The following is a 12,673-nucleotide window of genomic DNA, read 5'->3' on the forward strand; positions in this document are numbered from 1 at the left end:
AAATAAGGTTCGTGAACCTTCAAAATTTTTAGAAAGACGTATGTGTACACTGATTTATTATTATCCACAAAAAACTCGTACGTAGGTGTGTTGCCCGGAGAGCTTACTCGAGTATTAAGTTTCCGAGCGGTTCCCGGCCTTATATCTAAAGAATATGTCGGCTCATCGTTAACTAGCAAATAATACCGCCAACCCGTTTATCTTTGAACTCGTTGGTTAAGTATTACTTAACCAACTTGTTGTTATGGCACTAAGGCGTTTATATTATGAGAAGCGAAAATAATAGTAGGTTTAATGATTATATAAATTATTTTATACAAACAATATTTTATAAAAATGTTTTCGCTTGTTTATTTTTAGCATCTTGTCTGTGAGGTATAATATTACGAGGCATTGTTGTGACATCACATGTATTTAAATATTAAAAATATATCTTTATTTAATAATGTTATGTACTATACATCCTTTTTCAAATTGTTATGTTTTTTTTAAACACATCTCTTTTAATTTCACTTTTGTTTTCGTGAATGAATGAATGAATGCAAATAAAATTATGCTATTAATATGAAAGGGACAACGATGAAAAAATATAGATGTTAAAAATTATGTATTTCTCTTCTTAACATATCTTATTTATTTACCAGTGTTCACAATATTTAACATACATTTTTAGTTATGGTTTCTATTTTTTTACAATTATTATGTTAATTATGTACAATCATTATATTAATTATGTACAAGTATCGTGTTAATTATGTACAAGTATTATGTTAAGAATCTTCTACTTTTTTTAGGCTTACATTATTTTTCTTGTCATTTATATGAACCTCCAATCTCATTTAATGTTAGTATCTATTTAATTTACAGTATCTGATAACGCTCTTTACTCGTAGATTTGTCTGATAACAATTCGTTCTGGTTTCAGTCAGACCATTTTATGATAATTTAATGAAAACCTTACTAATATAGAAACTGACATAAAATACGAGTAGTTCATATAAATATATAGGTATCCTTTTTTATAAGCAGTTAAGATAAGTTTTGTTGACACCTCACTAGAAAAACTTGTGCTGAGGTATTAGTAAAGTGTTAATATGCTGTCATAAGTAAAAAACACATCATTGTTCTTGAGGTGTTCAAGGACGATACTGTGGTTTCACCCATGGCGGCAGAAATATAGACATAATAGGTTGATAGTTGTTACATAGATACAATTTCGTTAAAAGAAAAGAATACTACATGAAGTGAACTTAAAGATACAGTTTTGGGGATCAGATGAGGAGACACAATGAAAGAGGTTGTTGAAGGCCACAGTGTTTTTTTATTGAGTCAGCATGCAGCATGGGAGATGACTTCGGGACCGATAGCGATGATACCGGATGCAGGCGGTGAAGTGGTCTAGGCGGTAGTTGGCGACGGCGCATTGAGACCGGACTCTTGAATGAGTCAGGAACTGGTGAAGACCATGGGTCTTCCGGGTGCTCCAGTGCTGAACAAGGTAGCTGAAGATACGAAAGATCTGGTCGGCGGTTGAGCAAAATATGCAGGCTGGATGTCGCGGGCCGATGCGCAGACCGGCGTGGATGCCGCGGAGTCTAGGCGCATGGATGTAGCCTTACCCAGGGCTACATCCATGCTGAAGCCAGGGCGCTGTGATGATCCCGTAAGAATCCATGGAAGAACCGTGTAGAGCCGGGTGAATATAGATGGTCCTGTACGAGGTGGAGGCGGGTCTCTCGCGAGAATGAAAATTCTTGACTGACTCACTGCGTCGGGCCGGTTTATACAGGGTGTCCGGAAACTCGTAGTACAAGCGGGAAACTGGTGAATCTACATCACATTTGGAGTCGATTTTGTAGTATATTTTTTTTTATTTGAGCTTTCGTTATCTAGTAAATCGAGTTAGAAGTTATTTTTTTTTTTTTAATGAAATACTTATAAATTATTACTGAAGATCAAAGTACCCAACTAATTAAAACTATTTGAAAGTAAAACAAATGAAGAAACTCGGATTTGAAGCATTATTTTGAAATCACACTTCATTTAATCCGGCGTAATCATAAAATATTTCTGCTCTGCAGGGTTAAAACATCCGTTGTTCAACCCTAAACACCAGAAAAAACTTTAACCCTAAAATAGCCGAAAAATATTTTTTTTTTTTTTTGTGAAAATGCTCAAATCAAAAAACTTTATATTTACTTGGGTTCCCCATGTGGTGTAGATTCTCAAGTTTCCCACTTGTACTACGAGTTTCCGGACACCGTGTATAAAAAAGCCGACGGTGGAAGTATCTTCGCGAGACCGCTGGTAAACTGCCGGTTACTCGCTGAATCTCGATGTTTCGATGGTGCTGAAAGTATGCCTGGGCAGTTGCCTATAACTTTTTGGCGGATGCGGGTAATGTACCTGGTCAAACTCGCAATTGTATTGACGTGGGTAGTTCGTTCGGACGTCGCAGCGACAAGTAGTTAGCAGGCACATATTTACATTACGCAATTAATTATGCTTCGCAAAATGTCTCGTACGTTCACGGCCCGATGCATTTTATATCGGTAGTCTTTCTGGAACATTATGGTAGCATCGCTACACAGTTAAGACGAAAAAGAATAAATCCAAACATAATCAGATGATAATCAATGCAAATATTTGAAATGCAGGTATTGAAAACTTTGCAAAACTATTATACAACAATAATCAGTTAAGTAGAACAAAAAAATAATATAAATGCGATTTAAAATGAGTTATGTTTAGTTTGGGGTGAGTATGTTTTGGATTATGTCGCCTTAAAGCAATACGAGACTTATAATAAGGGCTTGCTCGAGGCTAATAGTTCAATTAATTCAAACGAATTCGTAAGGATATTTTTTTTATCCCTACAGATGTAAGCATAACATTTCAGAATAATAATAACAATACCTTAAACCACTGGACCTTATTTGATCACATTTTGGCCAATTTGCAAACGCCCGCGAGCTCACGCTGGCCAAAATGTGTGCAATTTCACGAGACATTTTAAAACATATACCTATTGGAATTATTTCGTAAGCTCCATCGCGTAGCAATTAATCATAAAGCTTACTTAGTAGTTCCACACTCTTACAAAAGATGTCTTATCTCTTCCGACATATTTGGTATTGACATTCCATGAACCGAAATTATTGAAATATTTTTTACAAACCATTGATTATGTGTTTACATATTAAAAATGCTTGTTAAAACTTTATAATTTATGACAGCTCTTATCAACTAGGATATAGGCACCATATAGAAATTCTGATATTAAATATTGCTCCAAGTAGGTACCACAAACGGCAATTTTAAAGTAAATAATAAGCAGAATTCACGCTTTATAAATTTAACGATTTTTTAATAATTTTCTCATGATTTCTAAAAATAAGTGATAAAAGAACAAGTGTATGTGCATTCAATGGTTCTTTAGCACCATCAGCAGGTTATATGTCTCCATATTAAAATCGGATCTATAAATTTTTGAAAGAGGGCGGGAATAACACTTCAAAATTTCCGATCACTCAAGATTGAAATTGATTACTATAATGCCCAGTTGTCGAGTAATCAAGAATTCACATCCACAAAACTGTACCCCAAATTGTTTATAAGTTCCCTAGCCACGCCGGGTACATGACTGCTAGTCAATATATAAAAATTATTTAAAAATTAATTTCATTAAATTTCTTGCATTTCCCTTTAAATTTTTTCCAAACCCTATTTCGTTAAGTTTTGGTGCTTTTCAACGCCCATACTTTTAATTTTTTCAGTTCTTTAGATATAATAATTAACGCCCGTTGCCCACAACATACTTAGGTAGGTATTTATGGTTTCTTTAACCACAAACATTAAGTGCCTTACTAATAAACGTATTTTTAATTTAATACAACTGATAAACTACCATTAATGTATAGTAAATGGCTGTTTATCAGTTGTGTAAAATGTTGATCACTAAGAGTAAATGTTTATCAGTAAGGAGGTAAGTCTTTTGATAAAGGCTATTAAAATATTTTCCAATCTCAAACGAAATATTGCTATCGACATTTGATTTAAATAATGAGTGTAATTATGAAATGTCGAAATTTGAAACTGCTGACCTTCTGACCTTTCGCAAAGTGACAAGCGACTATCCTTTCAGACATTTGACCTGTTTTTTCGTAAACAATATTTAAAACATAATAGTGCTAACTCATCAATACAAATGCCATAAAGAAATTAATCTATTTAAACTTACTAATTTGTATTGTTGGTTCGTGAGCAAGTAATGTGAAATATTCTTTCGTAATTCGTAACATTATTTATGTTTGATGAACATATATTTTCCAAAACTGCTTATCATAATACCAGACAAGCAATAACGTAGGCACCAAAATTTTGATCCCTGATGGCTGAAATTGATTAGTATTGCTTTACAACTTGTCACTGAAAATAATTAATTAATTACAGCAATAACAATTGTATGTTCTTTACTAACTTGCGACAGAGATCAAAAGATCTACTAATTGTACATAATTATGTCCGTGCATCATTGACCTTGGGGTTCACACTGTATTATCATATTATTTCTAACTACTAACTCTAGAATGACTACGTTGAAAAATCTCATTGCCATCAGGGCAGGACCTGCAACTTTTAGCGCCCAGGCCGAAAATTATATCGTAAATGAAAGTAATCTCCAGTAACCCTATAATCAGCGATCAAATAATAAGTTCAATGCAAACAACAATCAAAACATAGATTTTTTTTTGTATTAGGCAATTCACCCTAAAAAGAGTGCTATGTGAAAAACGTTAAAATTGTTTCCAGTACCAAATGTCAATGACATATTTCAGCAAGCTTCCATAAATAACAAAGAATACCGAGAATTTTACAAACTATTGATAAATAGAAATCAATTTACTACACCAAATTTTAAAGCAACACAAATGCAAAACTATTATATTTACCAAGCCATAAAAAACTACAATAATCTCCCTTCTGCACTGCGCTGTATTGTCAACCAATTAGAACAAATAAATTAAATAAAAAATAAAATAAAATAAAAAACTTATATTAAAAATTACATTTAAAAATCTATATTCTATACAAAAATATTATTACAACATAAAACCTATGTAAGAATCGTGGCTCCCTTATCAGACACAATAACTCCTCTTTTCTGGGATACATAAATACATAAGGTAAATTATGTGTATGTAATACATAAGGTGTACATAACCAATGATGATCAAAAATGTAACATTGTTAAATATTTATGTATCTATATTCCTTATATTACAATAATAAGAAAATAGCCTGTTGAAGACATTTTCAGTGATAATTTTACTTTACACGAACTTTTTTCATTACATGAATACGAACTCAGTTTGAGAGGCTGGTTTGTGTACCGCCGCCCCGGGAGTCATTTTTGTCCACCAACTGCGTGATGTGCCAGATCGGGAGAGGCTGGCTTGGGGAGACCCTTTTACCTCTCCAACTGGTCTTTCGACCCATAGCATTGCGCCGCAGTGAGAGGGATATGTTCACATGTCCGTCACTATTGGACACACTGTTCACTAGATTCTTACCCAACCCTCATTCCTCAGGGTCCCCCTTGAGGGTTAATATAAAAAAGTACATTAGTTAAAAATACGTTATGGGATGTTTAGGATAGCGCCAACATCCACAGATTCCGGAACAAATAAATAATTATTATGTAATTTACTGGTAAAACTTTTGAAGTTTAATGTTAAAAATGGTCGAATATTATAACTAGGTCTCAGTTGCTTGATTGAGAGAGTGCTGTCGCTGTATGACAGATGACGTTGGTTCAATTCCCAGTTGTGACCTTTACCTTTTTTTATTTTCTGTGTCATTTCCGTTTCATATTTAATTGAGATTTTTTTGTATTATCTTCTTTTTAAGTTTCTTTATTCATTGAATTGTTTGTTACATGCATTGAGGATTTTTCGTCCACCATGCTAGGCACATGCCCCTGTTATAGTGGTCGATTTTCTATACATTAACATAAAGAATGTGAGAGAATATAAAAGAATATAATATAGCATAATATTAAAGAATATTTATGAACATAAAATAATGTATATGAATATATAGTAATTTAAGGAAGTATGGAAGAATACAGTAGAATATAAAAATAGTATGAAAGTATAGAACATAAATAACTTTTTTTATAATAGCATAATATTTTTTAGCTGTTGTAAGTAAAGAGTTTACATTTTTAGATACATAATACAATAGTATATTGAGGAAATCTGTAATTGATTTCTCAGTTAGGTAAATTACACATGTATTAATGAACCAACATTGTAAACTGTCGATTTCCCTAAAGTAAAATAGATACATAAAAAGTATGTAGTTATAAAATATATAAAATCAAACATAGTACTATAGAGTAAGCAAATAAGAAAGGATTATTTTTACTATGGAAATCTATATGTGCGTGATAACATTGGTAGGTACATTATTTTGCAGCAATTTTATACAAATAAATCAAAGTTAGAATTCATGTTTCAAGTCCGGCGAATTACACTGAACAATTTTAATGATAAATGATTAGTACTATTTATATTAAAAAAATATATTTATACATAAACGTTTCTTAGCGCCTTTCACCATTTCCACCCTGTTTTAAACGTTCCACCTGCACTTACTAAAAATGCATTCTCGTTCTTTATAGCAATCTAATGTAAGGTAAACCAAATTTTTAAAAAAGACTTAGGCCGATACAATTAGCAAAGTCTCAAACAAAAATACAGATTTCTATTACTCGTGTTGATAACTGTATTACCGACATGAATGCTGTCGTGTACGGGATTTCTCACAAACTCTCTTTTTAAATAAAACTCCGCCTTTAAAAAAACACTTTGATATTGAATGCGAAAGATTGACAATGAGCTCAATTTGCAGCCTTATTTATTATCCACTCGTTTTCTTCAATATTCGACAGCTAAAGCCATCTATCGGTAACCTAATAGACTAATCGAGTGCCACGTGAGGGTGAGATCATACACTAATATCAAAAGAATTTAAATGATTGATTGATTTCAGACAATCATCCATTTTAATATACTAGAGTTATACCTACACCAACTTGAGATCTAACTCATTTAACTCGAGTTGTTTTACAGAATTAGAACAATTCATCAAATTCCAAAATTCTATTCAAGTTCTTTTTTTTTATTTCGATTTGTTGAACTGAAGTATATAACAACAGAACTTGAAAATCAATTTTGAAATTTGATGAATTGTTAAAATTCTGTGAAACAACCCTTTTTAAAAGAGTTAGATGTCATGAAAGGATTAGTTAAGGGTTAAAAAAAACTATTTTAAAGTGTTATATGCAAAGTTAATGGAAAAAAACGATCTGATATTACAATAGCGTTTTGAATCACATACGTGCGAGCAGCCAACAAAAATCTCCACCTACTGACAATACGCAAATTTCCCAAAAAACATCAATTACATATGCCTAAAATTATTCTGAAGCCCCCGTAGCACGGCACTATAATTATCCAATAAGAGTCTGTTTAAAATTATATTTACCGTCGTAGTTTGTTTGGTTGCTTGCTTGTTTATTAGTGGTTATCAAATTTAGATTTCCGTTCTGTTTAGATAAACATCGGGAGGGCGTTAGGTATGTCGCGGGGGTATTGATAGCACCCCTGGCACGAGTGGCTTTGCCACGGAAGCATGTATGAATTTTCAATGGACATTATGAAAATTTGGCATCAATATGCGACAACCCTGTTTTTATTAAGACAAAGCGGCGTATTATGCATATTACGCAATACATGCAACTTGGCACTTGGCATTTTCCTAAATACTTGAATTTTAAAAAAGATGTGTTTTTTTCCAAATCACATTATACTAAGGTAGAAGTCAAGGATTTTTTTCTCTGAGTTTCAGGTGATGATAGTACAAGTAAAATTGATTTTTTTTTACAAAATTCAAAGTATTAAGGTAGTTTTTAGGTGAAATAACTATTTCACCTGAAAAAAACCTGTTAGTATGGAAATAAAATAAAAAACTTCTATGGCAAAATACTATTAATTATTGAAGACAATATTAGCAATTATTAAATGAAAATCTGAAACAGAAAAATCAGAAAAGGATACGGTCACATCTAGGACTCGAACCCAGGACCCTTGTCTTGCCGAGGCACCGCTCTACGCTGAGCTAATGGGACCCTATCCGCTTCGGTCAGTTTTCTGATTTTTCTGTTTCAGATTTTCGTTTAATAATTGCTAATATTGTCTTCAATAATTGAATATTACAATTTGAGGTTTTACTCAATAAAGTTATTCCAAAAAGTAAAAATATTTTTGGATGGAAAAAAACAACGTAATTTATCTTTTTTACTCTTAACGTCCATCACTCCTGGACATACTGATCCTTAGATTCCTGTCACTCCCTTTTCCTTCCCAGATCTTCCTCTTATTCATTTTCTCAAAAACACACTCTACAAAGCGTCCCCAAAGATGTCATAGGTCCAGCAAAAATTATTTTCCTCGGGGGTATAGCAAATTTTAAAAAGCTTTACACAGTAGTTTGGCCAACGAAAGAAAAAAAATCTTTACAAATCTCACGAGTGTAAATAAAAAAAGATTTTTCAAAACCAGATTACATTTTACAATATCTACTATTCCAAATTTATTTACTGATTGGCTTTGCGGTTCAATGAATAGATTTTATTTAAGTGAATTAATAATGATATTGACTGTGGTTTAGCAAGACCCTTCAAGCAACAAAATGAAAATTTTACAGGAGATGATAAAAACGAATGTTCACGGATCCGTAAAACTAATTAAAAATCTTGAAGTTTATATCAAAGTGCTTATTTTTTTTCCTAATTTACGTATAAAATATAGCACTAATTTTAATAAATACGGGATATTTGAGGGTTGAGTAATTTCATCTTCAGTTTTTTTCGGATAAATTTAGTTTTTAGTATTAACTAAAATTAATTTACCATGTTGTACTTGAAGACTATTCTATATTAAATCACAGATAACTAAGATTCTCAGAAAAAATTGGCTTAAAGGTTTTTGTTACAGATTTCGTAGTTAAGGTATCTACATTAAAAGTAAAATTAATCAATGCGAACTCACAACTCTTCAACACACGTTTGTCTTTTATTTACCTGAAATCATTTCCTAGCACGATTTACTAACGCTGCCCTGTATCATATATATACATATCATTCCTACCACATATCATTGGTACCGATCCTTGTAATAAGTTATATTACCTTTTAAACCGTGTATCATCTATTTATCTACGTTGGTAATATTTGTTTTTACGTAGGTAATGTTCGTTCGTTCAAAATCTTAAATCTGCAAAAGTTGAGAAATTTTGACCCAACGTTGTATTCGAATACGCGCGTTTTTTTAATATACCTGTATTATACAGGGTGTATCGGCAAGTACCCGACAAAATTTAACCAGCTATTTCTCAGCACATTTGGAGTAAAAAATGTTATGGGCGCTTTATGTCCGGTAACATTTTTTTTCCATTAAAAACAAAAATAAATAAAAAATCCACACTCCGTCACTGTCATTTGCATTGTTTCTCGTGTTCAACAACTATTATTAGCAAGTGTGTCAAAAAGTGTCCTCGCTCTTTCGTACACACTAAATAATAATAGTTAAAAATGAGACGAATGGTGCCGTGCCATTTCGTTGTGATTGTAAAAGCGCGCCAACGTAGGTACGTACGTACATTATTCAACGAAACTTGAACAAAATATTGCCAGACAGGTTTTTAAACTTTGACAAAGGATAAAACATTGGTGACATGTGGTGAAAATATGAATAATACATTTTTTATTAAAAAAAAATGTTACCGGACAGCAAAGTGCCCATAACAGTTTTTACTCCAAATGTGCTAAGGAATAGCTGGTTAAAGTTTGTCGGGTACGTGCCGATACACCCTGTATATATTTACATTTTTTTCAAACAGCGCCATCTGTAGGATGTAAAGCAACACGCGCTATTATTTATCTAATTGTACAAACAAACAAAGCCACACAACGCGTGGAGGGGTATAGCTAGTTGCAAATATATTTTTTTTAAATGTAGACAAAATGATAATCTACTTTGAAACACAGAACGATTAGCAGCTTTCTGTGATAGTGAAGTTCCAGAAGTCGTGTCCTACTAGAATTAGGATGTGGTGTTTGGTAATTGAAGTTTTTAACCCCCGACCTCCGTTAAGCCTAGTCGCCGTGATAAAGAGGGTAAGTGCGGTCTGAAATCTGTGACTGATAAAACCAGCCCCAAACGGACTAAGATTAGCAGGTTAGTGGATGCGGGGGTGATTTGCGAGGATTATTCTTGAAACCAGAATGGTTTTTGAGAAGAGGTATCAATAGTCAGAAATGAGGCAGAAAACTTGTTTCTAACATTTTTGAGACAAAATGACGTCAATGGACACGCCAGCGTTTTTCTTGACATAACCTGAAATTAGATTTTACAAATGCCATAATTATTTATCTTAAACTAACGCCAAAAACACAAATAAATTGTAAATATGTTGAATTACACCAATAAAATATTAATTTATCATTTTATGAAAACACGATTTACGAAGATAATAAGCGACACAAAAGCAGCTGCATGCGTTATTCATTGCCACATTCTAAGTTTAAAAATTGAGTAAACAATATTTTTTATTAGTAAATAAATAAATCTGAACGTATACAATGTGTAACACAGTTTAACGGATGTAAAGTGGTATTTATGTAGTATGGCTGACAGAATAAACTATTATTATAATAAGAAGATTAAAAAAAATGTAAATAGTTTAAACATAGCTGAGATTATCTACAAAAAACAAAACTTAACGTTCTGTTTTCAAAACTTAGGTGAAATGCATTTTAGTTTGAATTACACTTTTGTTTCAAATAGATGATTTAATGTAATTTTAGGTTGGTACACGCTGTAACGCAAATTTTATTCTGTAGCGGAAAGGTGTTCTAAACAAATTCTATCACAACCGTTAATGTACGGGGTTTTCCATTAAGAGGTGTTATTTTGAATAGCCCGCTATTTCGGTAGATGTTACTTTTGAAGCTGTCATTTTTTAATATTTGACAAGTAGAAACTACGCCATTAATAAAAACGCGCTTTAAAAATGCATTGAAACTATTAACATTCACTTGAGTGAATCAAATGCAAATCATATTGAATGATGAGGCCCATTTCCACCTCGGTGGCTTCGTCAACAAGCAAAATTGTCGCATCTGGGGCTCGGAAAATCCAAGAGTTATTGTTGAAAAGCCTCTTTTTTTTAACGTGTGACTCTTTGGTGCAGTTTATGGTCCGGCGGAGTCATTGGACCTTACTTTTTCGAAAATGAGGCTGGAGCAACAGTTACGGTGAATGGATTGCGCTATCGAGAGATGATTAATGATTTTTTATGGCCGGAAGTGGATGGTATTGATTTGGACAACGTTTACTTTCAACAAGACGGCGCTACGTGCCACACAAGCAACGAAACCATTGATCTTTTACGGTTGAATATCAAAATAATCTTATTGGAAAACCGTGTATTATATATAGATGAAACACCTAGCGAAAAAAATGGTTCCACTCCACGACCTCCAATTGATCTCCAACGCCGACAACGCTCTAACGGCAACTGACCGGAAACTACAGAATCCTTTCCCACGCACCGTTTCTCGCGTGCTAATTAGTGTAACACTTTTTGACGCGATATTAGTAAACAATAGAAAGTCTAATTGTATGGCTCTATTATCACAACAATGTCTCACATTCCTCGCATCTACTATCATTTATAGACTCCGTGGTAGAGTGGTTACGGTCCTTGACCAATTCAAATTTGATTAAAATGCGGATTATTTTGCGTTATTTCACAATTTATTCTTTTAAAATAACGTTTTTTTATTGTTATTTTTTATTTTATTAATTTAAACGCCCTGATGGGCTTTTATATGATATATATTTTACATGATTTACTCCATAAAACAGTGCCAACAGAAGGTTTCTATTTTTAATTAACAACAAAATAAATAAGCAACAACATTAAAAAAAATGAACATAATACATGTTTTTTTTGTTATTTGTTTTTGGGGTGTTATGCCATGTTGCGCTAACTCCTTCATTAGCCAACGCTTCGGACAACGTTACACATCTGCCCTGATGATGGACACTGTAACGTTGTCGGAAACGTTGGCTAAAGAAGGAATTAACGCAACGCGGCACAACGCCCCAAAAACAAATAATAAATATGCTTTAGGCCGTGAAAATCTTAAATCATATAATACATTGTACATATAATTTTCGATTAAGATGTAGGTACTATAAGAAAAGAGATAAAATAAATAAACAAGTTTTAAAAGTGCAGATGGCATAAAAATAATATAAAGCAATAAAACAGGTTGATAATACGTAATTTAAAAGTGAATACAAGTAATTTATAAGTGAATACAAATAATTTACAAGTGAAAACTAGTAATTTACAAGTGAATACGAGTAATTTACAAGTGAAAACTAGCAATTTACGAGTGAATACAAGTTATTTACAAGTGAAAACTAGTAATTTACAAGTGAATACGAGTAATTTACAAGTGAAAACTAGTAATTTACAAGTGAATACAAGTTATTTAAAGTGAAAACTAGTAATTTACAAGGGAGTACAAGTAATT

General features: G+C 32.7%; 1 protein-coding gene across 1 annotated transcript in view; it reads left to right on the forward strand.

Moving 5' to 3' along the window:
- nAChRalpha2 (nicotinic acetylcholine receptor alpha2) overlaps positions 1 to 12,673 on the forward strand; it is a 342,153-nt gene that overhangs the window by 122,701 nt on the left and 206,779 nt on the right. The window lies entirely within an intron of this gene.

The sequence above is a fragment of the Hesperophylax consimilis genome, chromosome 2, assembly GCF_061612785.1.
Source record: "Hesperophylax consimilis isolate HC1 chromosome 2, BYU_Hcon_1.0, whole genome shotgun sequence".
Taxonomy (NCBI): domain Eukaryota; kingdom Metazoa; phylum Arthropoda; class Insecta; order Trichoptera; family Limnephilidae; genus Hesperophylax; species Hesperophylax consimilis.